Raw genomic sequence first — 15,566 nt, forward strand, 5'->3', positions numbered from 1 at the left:
GATGGAAGGCCCCTTGTTGTTTTGGAACGTCCCAGAGAAGCACATCAGCATGTATCATTGGCTTTGGAATGAAGAAGTCAATTCACTTGCCTTGAAGAAATGGGTGCAGGGTTTGTTTGGGAAATGAAGTAAATTATTAAATGGGAGTAGGTGAAGTCACGCACGCACTGCAGCTTATTGGGAAGGCTTCACTTGGATTCATTTTTCAGAAATATGAGAATGGATGCCTTTATTTATTTTGGTACGTAGGAAAACAAAATATGGTGATAAGAAAGGAGGAAAAGGACAAAAAGTGGGCACCATGTTTTATTTCTTTTAGTTGGGTGTAAGGTGACATGGAGAGGCTGCTGTAAATACACGGTCCAGAGGGGAGGAGAAAAACGTTGGACACAAATTATGGAGGACCCCATTTTAGCATTTTCATTCTAAGTGATATGCACAGGGATATTACCAGAATAAAAAACCAGAGAGAGGGAGGAGGCCAGAGGCACGTAGACAATTGATAAAAATCAGGGGGAGAAGGTTTTCAGAGTTTGGAGTGTGGAGGCCGTGAAGGGCTGCATGGGAGAAGAAGACCAGCAGAGGGCTGGACAGTTGGCTGGACAGTTGGCTGGACAGTACAAAAAGGGAAGATCACGGCAGTACCAGGTTTTACGGTTTAGCACCATAGGTTCCAATTTTATTTGCTGTAATATATTTCAGTTTGATTTAATCTTCTGAATTTCCAATTCTGTAACTATTATATTTTGATTCTGTAATTTAATTTCTACTGTTGTATTTTAATGGTGCTGTAATTTAATTTCTGTTATAATTAAATGTGTGAATTATGTTTTCTACATTAATTTCTTTTTGTTAATTATTTCACTTTAAATTATTTACTGTAATTTGGTTTTCTATATTTTGGTGCAGTAATTCTGTTTCTGTTTTCATATTTTACAATTTACTGTTTTACGTATTTTACTGTTTTACTGTATTTCTGTATTCTATTTTTATTGTTTCTGTATTTTTGTTATTTGGATTCTATAATTCTGTATTTACTGTTTTTACTTCAATTATGTGCTGCTGTAATTTCATTTTCCAAAATTTACTGTTTTCTGTTTTTACTGTTTTCTGTATTTATTATTTTCTGTATTTTGTGTTTTTCTGTATTTTCGTTTTTACTGTTCCAGATTTATTTTCAGTTTTTTATGTTACTGTATTTTCATTTTTACTGTATCAATTTCGTTTTTACTGTTTTAAATTTGTTTTACTGTTTTAAATTCGTTTTTACCATTTTAGTTTTATTTTTACGGTATGTTTTTACTGATGCTTTTATTTTTGCGTTTAATGTTTTACGTTTTCTATATGTTTAATTTTCCCATGTTTTAATTTCAATTCTTGATGAATTTTATGTTTTCTATTTTTACCGTCTTTTACCATTTAGTTTTTACAGTCTTTAAAATTTATTTCAGTGTTTTTAATTCTGCTTTATTTAATTTCCAGTTTTAATTTAATTTTTCCTTACCAAAAACCAAATTTTCATAAACCCCCCACTTCGTATTTGATCCGAAACTGAACCACATAATTGGTCCTTGTGAGACGACCTAGGAGTCACATCCTAGTTAATATACTGCATAAATTTTCGTGCAATCAACTTTTGTGTGCGGTGCGACCCGCGCATCAATGATTCCTTCTTCTTTCCTCTCATCTTCTTTTTCTTACTTTTCCTCTCCCTAAATTTTCTCTTATTTTTTTCTTCCCTTCTCTTTTTCTTCTCAACTTCTTTATTTTCACACAAATTTTCTTTCTCTCTTCTCTCTCAACCACTTCTTTTTCTTTTTCTTCATCTTTATCTTTCTCACTCAACTCTTCTTTTTCTTTTCTCTCTATCTTATCCTCATCTCCCCCTATTTTTTTCTCATCAAAAATCCTGTCACTTTCAGTGACAATGGCTTGGCCTTCCTCCTTAGGGTTAACTTCAGTATTAACCTTAACGTTCAATCTTTGACTAATGTAACAAAGGTTCATCTCCATCCTTTTACATGATGCTTCAATGCTTTTCTGAGTAGAGGTGGAATTTTTCAAAAATCGTTGAAGGGTGTCATCCAAACTTTTTGTTCGAGAGGATTGATGCTGCCATTGTTGTGGTGGCGGCCTATCAAATTCTTCGGCAGCTTGAGTGCTTTTGTGATGACAATTAGATATCTGTAAGTACTGTTGAAGTGCATCCTCCAACGTTGTCCTTCTTCCCGATAGAGAGGGTTTTTGTTGCCATTGTTGTGGTGGTTGATTCTTAAATTGTTCGACAACTTGCCAAAATTGACTTTGATCCATGCTTGAGTGAGGTTCCCACCAGTGGTTGAAATTACCTTAGTAGAATTGAGTGCCCATATAGTTAAATTCTTGTCCGAATTGCATCCTGCAAACATTAGGCACAAAACTCTAGAAAATATTTATTAGCACAAAAAGATAGAGAAGATAGATAAAAAAATCAAAGGATATAATTGAAAAGATAGGAAGATAGGAAATAAAAACAGAAAATAAAATAAAAATAAAAACAGAAAAATAAAATAAAATAAAATAAAATAAAATAAAATAATAACTGAAAAATATAAACAGAAAATAAAAACAGAAATTCAAAATTCAAAATTCAAGTCAAAGATAATCAATAATCACACAAATGAACTAGTGAAACCACGAGTCCCCGGCAACGGCGCCAAAAACTTGATGCCAAATTTATGAACACTGAAAAACGGCGCCACAAACTTGTTTAACCTTCGGCAAGTGTGACCGAATCGTACCAAGTAATAAACTCGGTAAGACCAAGTATCGTTCTCCCAATGCACTCACGGCATAGTTAGTTATATGATTTGCTGATTATTTAACACTTGTGAACAATTGATTGTAGGTTTTAAATTGAAAAGACAATAATTAAACATGTATGCATGAATTTGATCAATGGAAAAGAGGAAATCAAACACTTTAATGAATTAGATGGATGAGTATGTTGTTGGGGTAATCAATTTTATCTTATCCACTCTCATATACTTTAGGAATTCATCATTCTTTTCATCAATGTTAATGCCACTCTCTAAATCACCTTGCAAGAAGGCCTATCCTTAATTACGAGTTCATACAATTCCTAGCATCCCTAATAATTAATTCTTAAGTGTAGAAGCTTAACGGCAACCAACCCTCATATTCCTATGTCTAGGCAATATGCTATTGGGAGAAATTCCCCGAATCTAGATTTCCCCATACGTTCCCATATCGACAAAATCAATAATCATGGCATTGAATAATTTAAAACATGCAAGCTTTAAGCAAGGAGGAAAAACCCTAACTAATGATGAAAGAAAGCATGTATCTTAAAATAAGATGTTAAAACACAAATTCCATATATGAGAGTTTCACAAGAGTACATTGATTCCCCAACAACAATACAAGGTTTAGTTCACCATATTCATGGTGAAACTAGATGAACAATAATGAAAGAATGAAAGATAGAACCCTAGAAAGATGAGAAGGTAGCCTTAACATCCAAGATATTCCTCCAAGGGGTGGAAATGTGTGTTTACTTCGTCCCCAGCCAAAGATACAAACCCTAGGAAGTCCTAAAGCTTATATACTATTCGTAATATTACAGAAAAGTGGGCCTAAGCCCAAAATACCACCGCTCAGCGGTTGATAACCGTTGAAAAACTGTTATTTTCATGCTTAAATTTGATACTAAAAGCAACCTTTAACACTTAGAAACTAGCTTGAAATCATGCTTTTGATCATATTTTTAGAAATAAAAGAGCTGCACAGGTTTATGCTTGATTGCAGTGTTTTATGCAGGTTTAAATGTGAATTTGGTGAAAGAAGTGAAGAAGGATAGAGATGGAATCAAAAAAGACATCAAAAAGTGCAAAAGGAGAAGCCGCAACTCTCGCTCAATGGCAGTTTACCGCTGAGCGGCACTCAGGAACCCACGTTGGCTCCGCTGAGGGGTGAAAAGGCCGCTGAGGGGAGGAAAACAACTCACGCACTTACCGTTGAGCGGTAGTTTACTGTTGAGCGGCACTATTTTGGGCTTGGGCCTTATTTTCTGTATTATTACGAACAATATATAGGCTTTAGGTGTTCCTAGGGTTTGTATTTTTGGCTAGGACGAAGCAAACACTCTCTTTTCCACCCCTTAGAGGAAGATCTTGGATGCTTAGGCTACCATCTCATCTTTCTAGGGTTTTATCTTTCATTCTTTCATTATTGTTCATCTAGATTCACCATGAATATGGTGAACTAAACCTTGTATTGTTGTTGGGAAATCAATGTAGTCTTGTGAAACTCTCATATATGGAATTTGTTTTAACATCTTACTTTAAGACTTATTCTTTCTTTCATTATTAGTTAGGTTTTTTCCTCTTTGCTTAATGCTTGCTTTGTTTAACTCATTCATTGCCATGATTATTGATTTTGTCGATATGGGAACGTACGGGGAAATCTAGATCCGGGGAATTTCTCCCAATAGCATATTGGTTGCCTTTAAGCTCTTGCACTTCAGAATTAATTACTAGGAATGCTAGGAATTGTATGAACTCGTAATTAAGGATAGGCCTTCTTGACAAGGTAATTTAGAGAGTGGCATTAACATTGATGAAAAGATTGATGAATTCCTAAAGTATATGAGAGTGGATAAGATGAAATTGATAACCCCAACAACATACTCATCCATATCATTCATTACGTGTTTGTTTTACTCTTTTTGCCATTGATAAAACTCATGCATACATGTTTAATTACTGTCTTTTGCATTTAAAACTTACAATCAATCGTTCACAAGTCTTAAATAATCAACAAATTAGATAACTAACTAGGTCGTGAGTCCTTTAGGAAAACGATACTTGGTCTTACCTAGTTTTATTACTTGATACGATTCGGTCACACTTTCCGATTGTTAAACAAGTTTGTGGCGCTGTTGCCGGGGACTCGTGGTTTAACTAGTTTATTTGTTTGATTATTGATTATCTTTGACTTGTTTTTGAATTTTGAATATTAAATTTTGAATTTTTGTTTTCTGTTTTATTTTATTTTATTTTATTTTCTGTTTTTATTTTTCTGTTTTTATTTCCTATCTTCTTATCTTTTCAATTATATCCTTTGATTTTTTTTTTATCTATCTTCTCTATCTTTTTGTGCTAACAAATATTTTCTAGAGTTTTGTGCCTAATGTTTACAGGACGCAATTCGGAAAGAATTTAACTATATGGGCACTCAAATTCTACTAAGGTAATTTTAACCACTGGTGGGAACCTCACTCAAGCATGGAATTTTGGCAAGTTGTCGATCAATTTAAGAATCGACGACTACAACAATGACAGCAAAATCCCTCTCTATCAGGAAGAAGGTAACGTTGGAGGAGACAGTTCAACAGTACATACAGATACCTAATTGTCATCACAAAAGCACTCAAGCTGTCGAAGAGTTTAATAGGCCATCACCACAACAATGGCCGCCACCACAACAATGGCAACAACAACCCTCTCTATCAGAAAGTTTGGATGACGCCCTTCAACGATTTTTGAAAAATTCCGACTCTATTCAGAAAAGCATTGAAGCATCATGTAAAAAGATGGAGATGCACCTTCGTTACATTAGTCAGAAATTGAATGTTAAGGTTAATACTGAAGTTAACCCTAAGGAGGAAGGTCAAGCCAGTGTCACTGAAAGTGAAAAGATTTTTGCTGAGAAAAAAATAAGGGGAGATGAGGAAAAGATAGAGAGAAAAGAAAAAGAAGAGTTGAGTGAGAAAGATAAAGATGAAGAAAAAGAAAAAGAAGTGGTTGAGAGAGAAGAGAGAAAGAAAATTTGTGTGAAATAAAGAAGTTGAAAAGAAAAAGAGAAGGGAAGAAAAAAAATAAGAGAAAAGAGAAAGAGAAAATTTAGGGACAGGAAAAGGAAGAAAAAGAAGATGAGAGGAAAGAAGAAGAAATCATATGAAAAACCCCATCCTCATCTAAAGAAAAGTCATAGGAAGAAAAAGAAATTTAAGTGCTTTATGGAAATCTTCAAGAAATTGGAGATTAAAGTTCCTCTGATTGAGTCACCGCAACAGGTTCCTGGTTTTATCAAATTCTTGAAGAAGTTCAGTAGAAAGAAGAAAAAGAAGAAAGAACTTGAGTTTTATTGGGTCAAGCTAGTGACGTTAAAAGAGCGCTTGCTGGGAGGCAACCCAATGATTTAAGAACTCTTTAATTTTTGGTTTGGTGATGTAATTTTGAACTTTTGGGTATTTTTGTTTTTGTTATAAATTTGTTACAGGGTTTACATCTATTGATGGATGTTAGGCGGAACAGTATCTACTGAAGGATACTATGTTTGTATACACCTACTGATGGGTGTTGGTAAGAAAGATTTGCATCTACTGAAGGGTGTTGGAGGATTTTGGGTTAGGCTCGTGACGTTAAACAAACGCTACCTGGGAGGCAACCCAGTTGATTGCTTTTATCTGTATTGTTTGTTTTGATTTTGCTTTAGTTGTATGATAGGGTTGTGCATGAGTGATCTGAGAATTTTATTGTAGGGAGCCAGTGAGGGGTATGTTTAGGACGCATCTAGGTCAAGCTAGGAAGAAGAAGAACACTTCCCGTAAGTACCGCTGAGCGGCAAACTACCGCTGAGCGGCAAACTACCGCTGAGCGGTAGTGTCGCAGAGTGGGCTTAGGTTTCCCCTTAGCGGAACCCGAGCCCATTGGGGTATTTTTATACCCTAAGTTGCGCCTTAGTTTCTCTTTTCATACTCTTCTCTGCACACACACTCCTACATACTTTTTCAAAGGATCTTTACAACTTTTCCCTCATCCCTCTTGAGAAAATCTCCTTTTCACTCACTTTCTCACTAGTTTTCCATCTAAGTTTGGGGTTGGAAGAGAGCATCATAACTTGAAAGCATTCTCCATTCATCTAGCATCTCCACCCAAGTAAGTCAAGCATTTTTCATTCTAGGGTTCTTGAGTTTGAATTGGATTGTTAAAGCATGAATTTTTAGGGGTTTTGATCTTTATGCATGATTTGATGATTTAATTGATGTTTGAACTGATTAAACTGAATGATTGTGATCTGGAAAACTGAAAAGTGCATGTGGGTGGAGTTAGGATAAGCCAAAAGGAGTTTTTCAAAATTCTGCAGATTTACCGGTCAAGGGTAAATTGCCGCCGAGCGGCACTCTGACAGACTTGTGGTTTTTGCTGAGTTGCGTTCTGGATAGCTGCACTGGTGGCGCTGAGGGGTGATTTTGACCCTCAGCGGTGGTTTAGCTTCGAAATAAAGGTGTTGTATGTGTTTTACTAATGATTAACAACATGTTTGTGGTTTTGTATCTGTGTTTGATGTAGGAATGACATCCTCTTCAGGCAAAAGAATGAAGACCATGGCATCCAAAAGAAAAGAAAAGGAACCAGAACAACCCCATTCTAGTATGTTCCTATCTCGCAAACATGAGAAGCACTTCAAGGTGGTCCAAGATAGGAGACTACTTATGGAGAGAAAGGTTGGAATGATACCTAACTTTGCTCCTCAATTTGGAGAGAAATTGTTAGGGAATGATTGGGGGAAGCTAGCCACATACCCTACACCTGCCAATATAGCTGTGGTGAAAGAATTCTACACTAATGCAAGAAAGAATGGTGATTATCCAACTTAGAATTACCTAGGCTATGTCAGAGGCCATGCTATTAGGTATGATCCTGATTCCATCAACAACTTCTTGGATACTGTGTGGGCTGGTGAGCAGTGCCAGTTTGCTCTCTGTATGGAAGAAGGCGCTGATTTTGATGATGTGGAGAGAGTTTTATGTGTACCTAGAGGACATTTTCAGAGGAATAGAACTGGCTCTGTGGTTAACATTAGGAGAACTGACTTGACTCCTCTTGCAAAGTATTGGATGGCATTTTCTCATGCAAACATTCAACCATGTTCTCATGTGTCAAACATCACTCTTAGCAGGGCACTCCTCCTTTACTTTGCAATCAAGAACTTGAATGTCAATATTGGACAGGTAATAGCTGATGAGATAAGGATGTGTGCCAACACAACAAACAGCAAAGCACCCTTAGGACATCCTTCTTTGATTACACACCTCTGCAAGATAGCTGGGGTGGATACTTCTGCTCCACCATTTGAAAGGCCAAGGAAAGCAATTGATGAGGCCTATTACAGACAATACTGTGGAGGTGAGGAGGAGGCTCAGCCAGTTCCACCACGCCGTACTCGCAGAGAAAGAGGGCAAGCACAAAGTCAGGCATTTGCTGAGACTCATGAAGCAGAACCTTTCCAGATGAGGGACATGTACATGTCTCTTATAGGTGCACAATTACAGTCTATCCACAAAGGGCAGGTGGCCACTACTGAAATGATTGTTGGAATGTATGATACACCTCCAGCACACAGGTGGACTATGGAGGAGTTTCATAATGTGGTAGCCTGGCCAGAAGAGCAGGTACAAGGAGGCAGAGCTGAAGTAGCTGAAGCTTCAGCTATGGAGGTGGAAGAAGATGATGTTGATGATGATGAGGATGATGCATTTGAGGATGTTGAAGATGAGGAAGAAGAGGAGGATACAGATGACAGCTCAGATTGATGAGGAGCTGAGATAACATTTACTGATGAATGCTATCATAACTAAAGCAGGACTTATGTTTTTGTTTTATGTTCTGAACTTATTTGCTTTTGTTTTTAAAATAGGGTTTGATGTACTCAATTGGAAACTTTGTCTGTTATGATGGTTTGCTTATGATTGTTGTTTGATAAGTAATGCCTGATGATGCTTTGATATGGATTGATGTTGAGATGTGCACAGTACATGCTTATACAGGTGGTTCACAAGCTTTGTGAACAAATGCAAGTTAATGTGATTGTGATTGTGATATTAAGCAGGTTGCGTATGTCAAATGGGAATGAGCTTATATATGAGGTTTTGAGCTCCAGAGTTTTTGTGATTGAGTGTTATTACTTTGAAAGCATGAATGACTTTGCCCAGGTTTGCTATGATTGAATTACTTGCTTCTTTGCATTATATGATCAAGGTCATTTGTTGGTAACCCTTATATTAGCCAAATTGCATGAAATAAGCCACAAACGAGAGAACACTATGTGTTCTATCATTTGAACCCTTAGCCTTGAACATAAATTTAAAACCCTTGTTGAAAGCTTTACCTTGAGTTAAGTAGAAAATATTTTGTGGTATTGACAAATGTTCAAGTTTGGGGTTGTTGGAAAATAGAAAGGGAATTTGAAAGCATTGAGCTAAGAGCTAAGACTTAAGTATGTGAAAAGCAAAAGAAAAAGAGAAAGAAAAGAAAAAGCAAAGCTCAATGCAAAGGAAAGTTGGGAAAAGTAAGAATGATTGTGTTTATATGATTCTCTTAACTCAAGGGTTTTGTGATCTAGAAAAACCAATTTTCTTGTTAGCCCAACCACATTATAAGCCATTGAAAAAGTCCTTGTGATGATGCATGCTTGTGAATTTATTTGATTGTGGTTAAATGAAAGGCAAAGTCAATTCATGTGACATTGTGATAGTAGAGTGAATGAGTGATTACCTCTTATACACTTGTGTTTGAGTCAAACACTTTACCTAGTGAGGAAAGATTCCATGAGCACATGAACATCTTTGCTTAGTTGATTGATCATTCATGAAAAATAGCATTTGTTGGATATTAAGTGACTTTGTGAACACCAAAGCATGTGCACGTCTTGATTGAAATCTTTATCATGAGTTTAATTGAAGTTTTTACTTATATTGAAAAGAGGATTTTTGAATGAGTGAACCATTGTACAAATTGGTAGAAGATTGAATTACATTTTGTTTGCTTGAGGACAAGCAAAGTTCTAAGTTTGGGGTTGTGATAACAGTTGAAAAACTGTTATTTTCATGCTTAAATTTGATACTAAAAGCAACCTTTAACACTTAGAAACTAGCTTGAAATCATGCTTTTGGTCATATTTTTAGAAATAAGAGAGCTGGACAGCTTTATGCTTGATTTTAGTGTTTTATGCAGGTTTAAAGGTGAATTTGGTGAAAGAAGTGAAGAAGGATAGAGATGGAATCAGAAAAGACATCAAAAAGTGCAAAAGGAGAAGTCGCAACTACCGCTCAGCGGCAGTTTACCGCTGAGCAGCACTCAGGAACCCACGTTGGCTCCGCTGAGGGATGAAAAGGCCGCTGAGGGGAGGAAAACAACTCACGCTCTTACCACTGAGCGGCACTATTTTGGGCTTGGGCCTTATTTTCTGTATTATTACGAACAGTATATAAGCTTTAGGTGTTCCTAGCGTTTGTATCTTTGGCTGGGACGAAGCAAACACTCTCTTTTCCACCCCTTGGAGGAAGATCTTGGATGCTTAGGCTACCATCTCATCTTTCTAGGGTTTTATCTTTCATTCTTTCATTATTGTTCATCTAGATTCACCATGAATATGGTGAACTAAACCTTGTATTGTTGTTGGGGAATCAATGTAGTCTTGTGAAACTCTCATACATGGAATTTGTTTTAACATCTTACTTTAAGACTTATGCTTTCTTTCATCATTAGTTAGGGTTTTTCCTCTTTGCTTAATGCTTGCTTTATTTAACTCATTCATTGCCATGATTATTGATTTTGTCGATATGGGAACGTACGGGGAAATCTAGATCCGGGGAATTTCTCCCAATAGCATATTGGTTGCCTTTAAGCTCCTGCACTTCAGAATTAATTACTAGGAATGCTAGGAATTGTATGAACTCGTAATTATGGATAGGCCTTCTTGACAAGGTAATTTAGAGAGTGGCATTAACATTGATGAAAAGATTGATGAATTCCTAAAGTATATGAGAGTGGATAAGATGAAATTGATAACCCCAACAACATACTCATCCATATCATTCATTACGTGTTTGTTTTACTCTTTTTGCCATTGATCAAACTAATGCATACATGTTTAATTACTGTCTTTTGCATTTAAAACTTACAATCAATCATTCACAAGTCTTAAATAATCAACAAATTAGATAACTAACTAGGCCGTGAGTCCTTTGGGAAAACGATACTTGGTCTTACCTAGTTTTATTAGTTGATACAATTCGGTCACACTTGCCGATTGTTAAACGAGTTTGTGGCACCGTTTTCGGCATTCATAAATTTGTCATCAGCGGTACTAGCGCAAAGTCAATTTTCCCCTCAGCTGCACTTTCATCCCTCAATGGAGCCAACGGGTGTTCATTAGTGTCGCTCAGCGGTAAACTGGCGCTGAGAGGTACTTGCGGCTTCTATTCTTTTGCACTTTCTGAGTTCTTTTCTGATTCCATCTCTATTCTTCTTCACTTCTTTCATCAAATTCACCTTAAAACCTGCATAAAACACTGAAATCAAGCATAAACCTGTCCAACTCTCTTATTTCTAAAAATATGAACAAAAGCATGACTCCAAGCTAGTTTCTAAGTGTTAAAGGTTGCTTTTAGTATCAATTTTAAGCATGAAAATAACAGTTTTTCAACTGTTATCAACAGGCCAGTGGAGCTAGAGCAGCTGAAGCTTCAGCTATGGAACATGATGATGAAGATGAGGACTATGGAGATGGCGATGAAGAGGACGAAGATGATGACGAGGAGGAGGACTCAGATTGATGAAAATAGCATTTATTGATGAATGTTATTTGCATTAGAACATGGTGTTTCTTATCTTTGTTTTGTGAACTTTATTTTGCTTCTGTTTTTACAATAGGTGTGATGTACTCAGTTTAAGACCTATATTTGATGTGATGGTGATATTAATTTGCATGTGATGAGTATTGCTTGATGATGCTTTGAGATTGATTGATGTTGAGATGTTGCACAGGATGTTTGATATACAGGTGATGGTTCACAAACTTGTGAACAGATGCATGATGTTATGATTGTGGTTATCATGTTAAGCAGGTTGTGTTGGGTGTATGTGGAACATGAATTAACTTGTGTGAGGTTTTGAACTCCAGAGTATTTGTTTGAATGGATGCTATTCTTTTGAAAGCATGAATGATATTGCCCAGGTTTCCATGATTGAACTACTTGCTTACTTGTGTCATATGATCAAGGCCATTTTTTACTACCCTTTTTCTTAGCCAATGCATGATTTGTACCCAAATGAAAAGGAGCATGAAGTGTTCTACCCTTTTTCAACCTCAAGCCTTAAACAGATCCTTTGTGAAAATCTTTATCTTGAGTTAAGTTGAGAATTATGATGTGGTATTGATAAAGGTTCAAGTTTGGGGTTGATTGGGAGAATTGAAAAGGAAAGTAATGAAAAGCATTGAGCTAAGTGTTGAGCAAGTATGAAAAGAGAAAAGAAAATAAAATGCAAAGAAAGAAAAGCTCAATGCAAAAGGGGGAAAGTTGGGAATGAGTGAGATTGGTTTATCCAAAGAGAGATTGAACTTGAATGATAAATTTATGAATGACTCTCTTAACTCAAGGATTTTGTGATCTTGAAAAACCAATTTTCCTTCTTAGCCCAACCACATTACAAACCATGAAAAGTCCTTGGGATAATATTTGTTTGTGAGTGTGATTGATAGTGTGAAATGAAAGGCAATTTTGTTCTATGTGACATTGGGATAGTAGAGTGAAGGAGTGACCTTTATATACACTTGTGTGATTGAGTGAAACACTTTGTCTGGTAAGGAAGAGTTCCATGAACACATGATTAAATATGATGACAAATTTATGAACACCGAAAAACGGCACCAAAAACTTGTTTAACCCTCGGCAAGTGTGACCGAATCGTATCAAATAATAAACTCGGTAAGACCAAGTATCGTTCTCCCAAAGGACTCACGGCCTAGTTAGTTATATGATTTGTTGATTATTTAAGACTTGTGAATAAATTCTTGAGGTTTAAAATGCAAAAAGACAATAAGTAAACATGTAAGCATGAGTTTTGATCAATGGAAAAGAGGAACACAAACACTTGAATGAATTAGATGGATGAGTATGTTGTTGGGGTAATCAATTTCATCTTATCCACTCTCATATACTTTTAGGAATTCATCATTCTTTTCATCAATGTTAATGCCACACTCTAAATCACCTTGCAAGAAAGCCTATCCTTAATTACGAGTTCATACAATTCCTCGCATCCCTAATAATTAATTCTGAAGCACAGAAGCTTAAAGGCAACCAACCTCATATGCCTATGTCTAGGCGATATTACTTTTGGGAGAAATTCCCCAGATCTAGATTTTACCGTATGTATCCATATCACTAAAATCAATAATCATGACATCAAATGAGTTAAACAATGCATGCTTTGAGCAAAGAGGAAAAATCCTAACTAATGATGAAAGAAAGCATGTATCTCAAATAAGATTTTTAAACACAAATTCCATATATAAGAGTTTCACAAGATTACATTGATTCCCCAACAACAAGAAGAGTTTAGTTCACCATTTTCATGGTGAAACTAGATGAACAATAATGAAAGAATGAAAGATAGAACCCTAGAAAGATGAGAAGGTAGACTTAGCATCCAAGATCTTCCTCCAAGGGGTGGAAAGGTGTGTGTTTGCTTCGTCTCCAGCCAAAGATACAAACCCTAGGACGTCCTAAAGCTTATATACTATTCTAAAAATTACAGAAAATTAGGCCCAAGCCCATAAAAGTAACAGAAAACCGGTTCAAGCCCATTTAGAATGGTGCTCTGATAACAGTTGAAAAACTGTTATTTTCATGCTTAAATTTGATACTAAAAGCAACCTTGCACTTAGAAACTAGCCTGAAATCATGCTTTTGGTTATATTTTTTGAAATAAGAGAGCTGGACAGGTTTATGCTTGATTTCAGTGTTTTATGTAGGTTTTAAGGTATATTTGGTGAAAGAAGTGAAGAAGGATAGAAATGGAATCAGAAAAGACATCAAAAAGTGCAAAAGGAGAAGTCGCAACCACCGCTCAGCGGCAGTTTACCGTAGAGCGGCACTCAAAAACCCACGTTGGCTCCGCTAAGGGGTGCAAAGGCCGCTGAGGGGAGGAAACCAACTCACGCACTTACCGTTGAGCGGTAGTTTACCGCTGAGCGGCATTATTTTGGGCTTGGGCCTAATTTTCTGTATTATTACGAACAGTATATATGCTTTAGGTGTTTCTAGGGTTTGTATCTTTGGTTGGGACAAAGCAAACACTCTCTTTTCCACCCCTTTGAAGGAAGATCTTGGATGCTCAAGCTCCCTTTTCACCTTTCTAGGGTTTTATCTTCCATTCTTTCATTATTATTCATTTAGTTTCACCATGAATATGGTGAACTAAACTTTGTATTGTTGTTGGGGAATCAATGTAGTCTTGTGAAACTCTCATATATGGAATTTGTGTTTTAACATCTTATTTTAAGATACATATTTTCTTTCATCATTAGTTAGGGTTTTTCCTCTTTGCTTAATGCTTGCTTTGTTTAACTCATTCATTTCCATGATCATTGATTTTGTCGATATGGGAACGTACGGGGAAGTCTAGATCCGGGGAATTTCTCCCAATAATATATTGGTTGCCTTTAAGCTCCTGCACTTCAGAACTAATTACTAGGAATGCTAGGAATTGTATGAACTCGTAATTAAGGATAGGCCTTCTTGACAAGGTGATTTAGAGAGTGGCATTAACATTGATGAAAAGATTGATGAATTCCTAAAGTATATGAGAGTGGATAAGATGAAATTGATAACCCCAACAACATACTTATCCATATAATTCATTCCGTGTTTGTTTTACTCTTTTTGCCATTGATCACATTCATGCATACATATTTAATTACTGTCTTTTGCATTAAAAACCTACAATCAATCGTTCACAAGTCTTAAATAATCAACAAATCAGATAACTAACTAGGTCGTGAGTCCTTTGGGAAAACGATACTTGGTCTTACCTAGTTTTATTACTTGATACGATTCGGTCACACTTGCCGATTGTTAAACAAGTTTGTGGCGCCGTTTTTCGGTGTTCATAAATTTGTCATCACGCTCAGCGGTATTTTACCGCTGAGCGGTATTAGCGCATGATCCATTTTGCCCCCCAGCTGCTGTTTTGCCCCTCAGCGGTGATTTCGGCACCTGAAAACTGCCACTCAGCGCCAAATTACCGCTCAGCGCCACTCGCTCGCACTTTTTCTGCATTCTGGTTGACTTTTCAACTTTCTGGTTGACTGGTTGACTTTTCTTGGTAACTGGTTGACCTTTCTGGTTTCTGGTTGACTTTTCAGCACTCCAATCATTCGGTACTTCAATTCTTCTTTCGAATCATTCAATTAGCCTACAAAATCAAGGGAATCTTGCACAAAACCATTAAATTCACCTTCAACTCTCTTATTCATAAAACTAAAGAAAAAATATGAGTTCAAGCTAGTTTTTAAGTCTTAAAGGTTGCTTTTGGTGTAAATTTTAAGCATAAAAATAACGGTTTTTCAACCGTTATCACAACCCCAAACTTAAAACTTTGCTTGTCCTCAAGCAAACAAGATGTAACTCAATCTTCCATCAATCCATATAATGGTTCACCATATTCAAAACTCCCTTTTCAAGATAAGTAAGTACTCAATTAAGCTCATTGCAA

Source organism: Vigna angularis, chromosome 3 (genome assembly GCF_016808095.1).
Source record: "Vigna angularis cultivar LongXiaoDou No.4 chromosome 3, ASM1680809v1, whole genome shotgun sequence".
Lineage (NCBI taxonomy): Eukaryota > Viridiplantae > Streptophyta > Magnoliopsida > Fabales > Fabaceae > Vigna > Vigna angularis.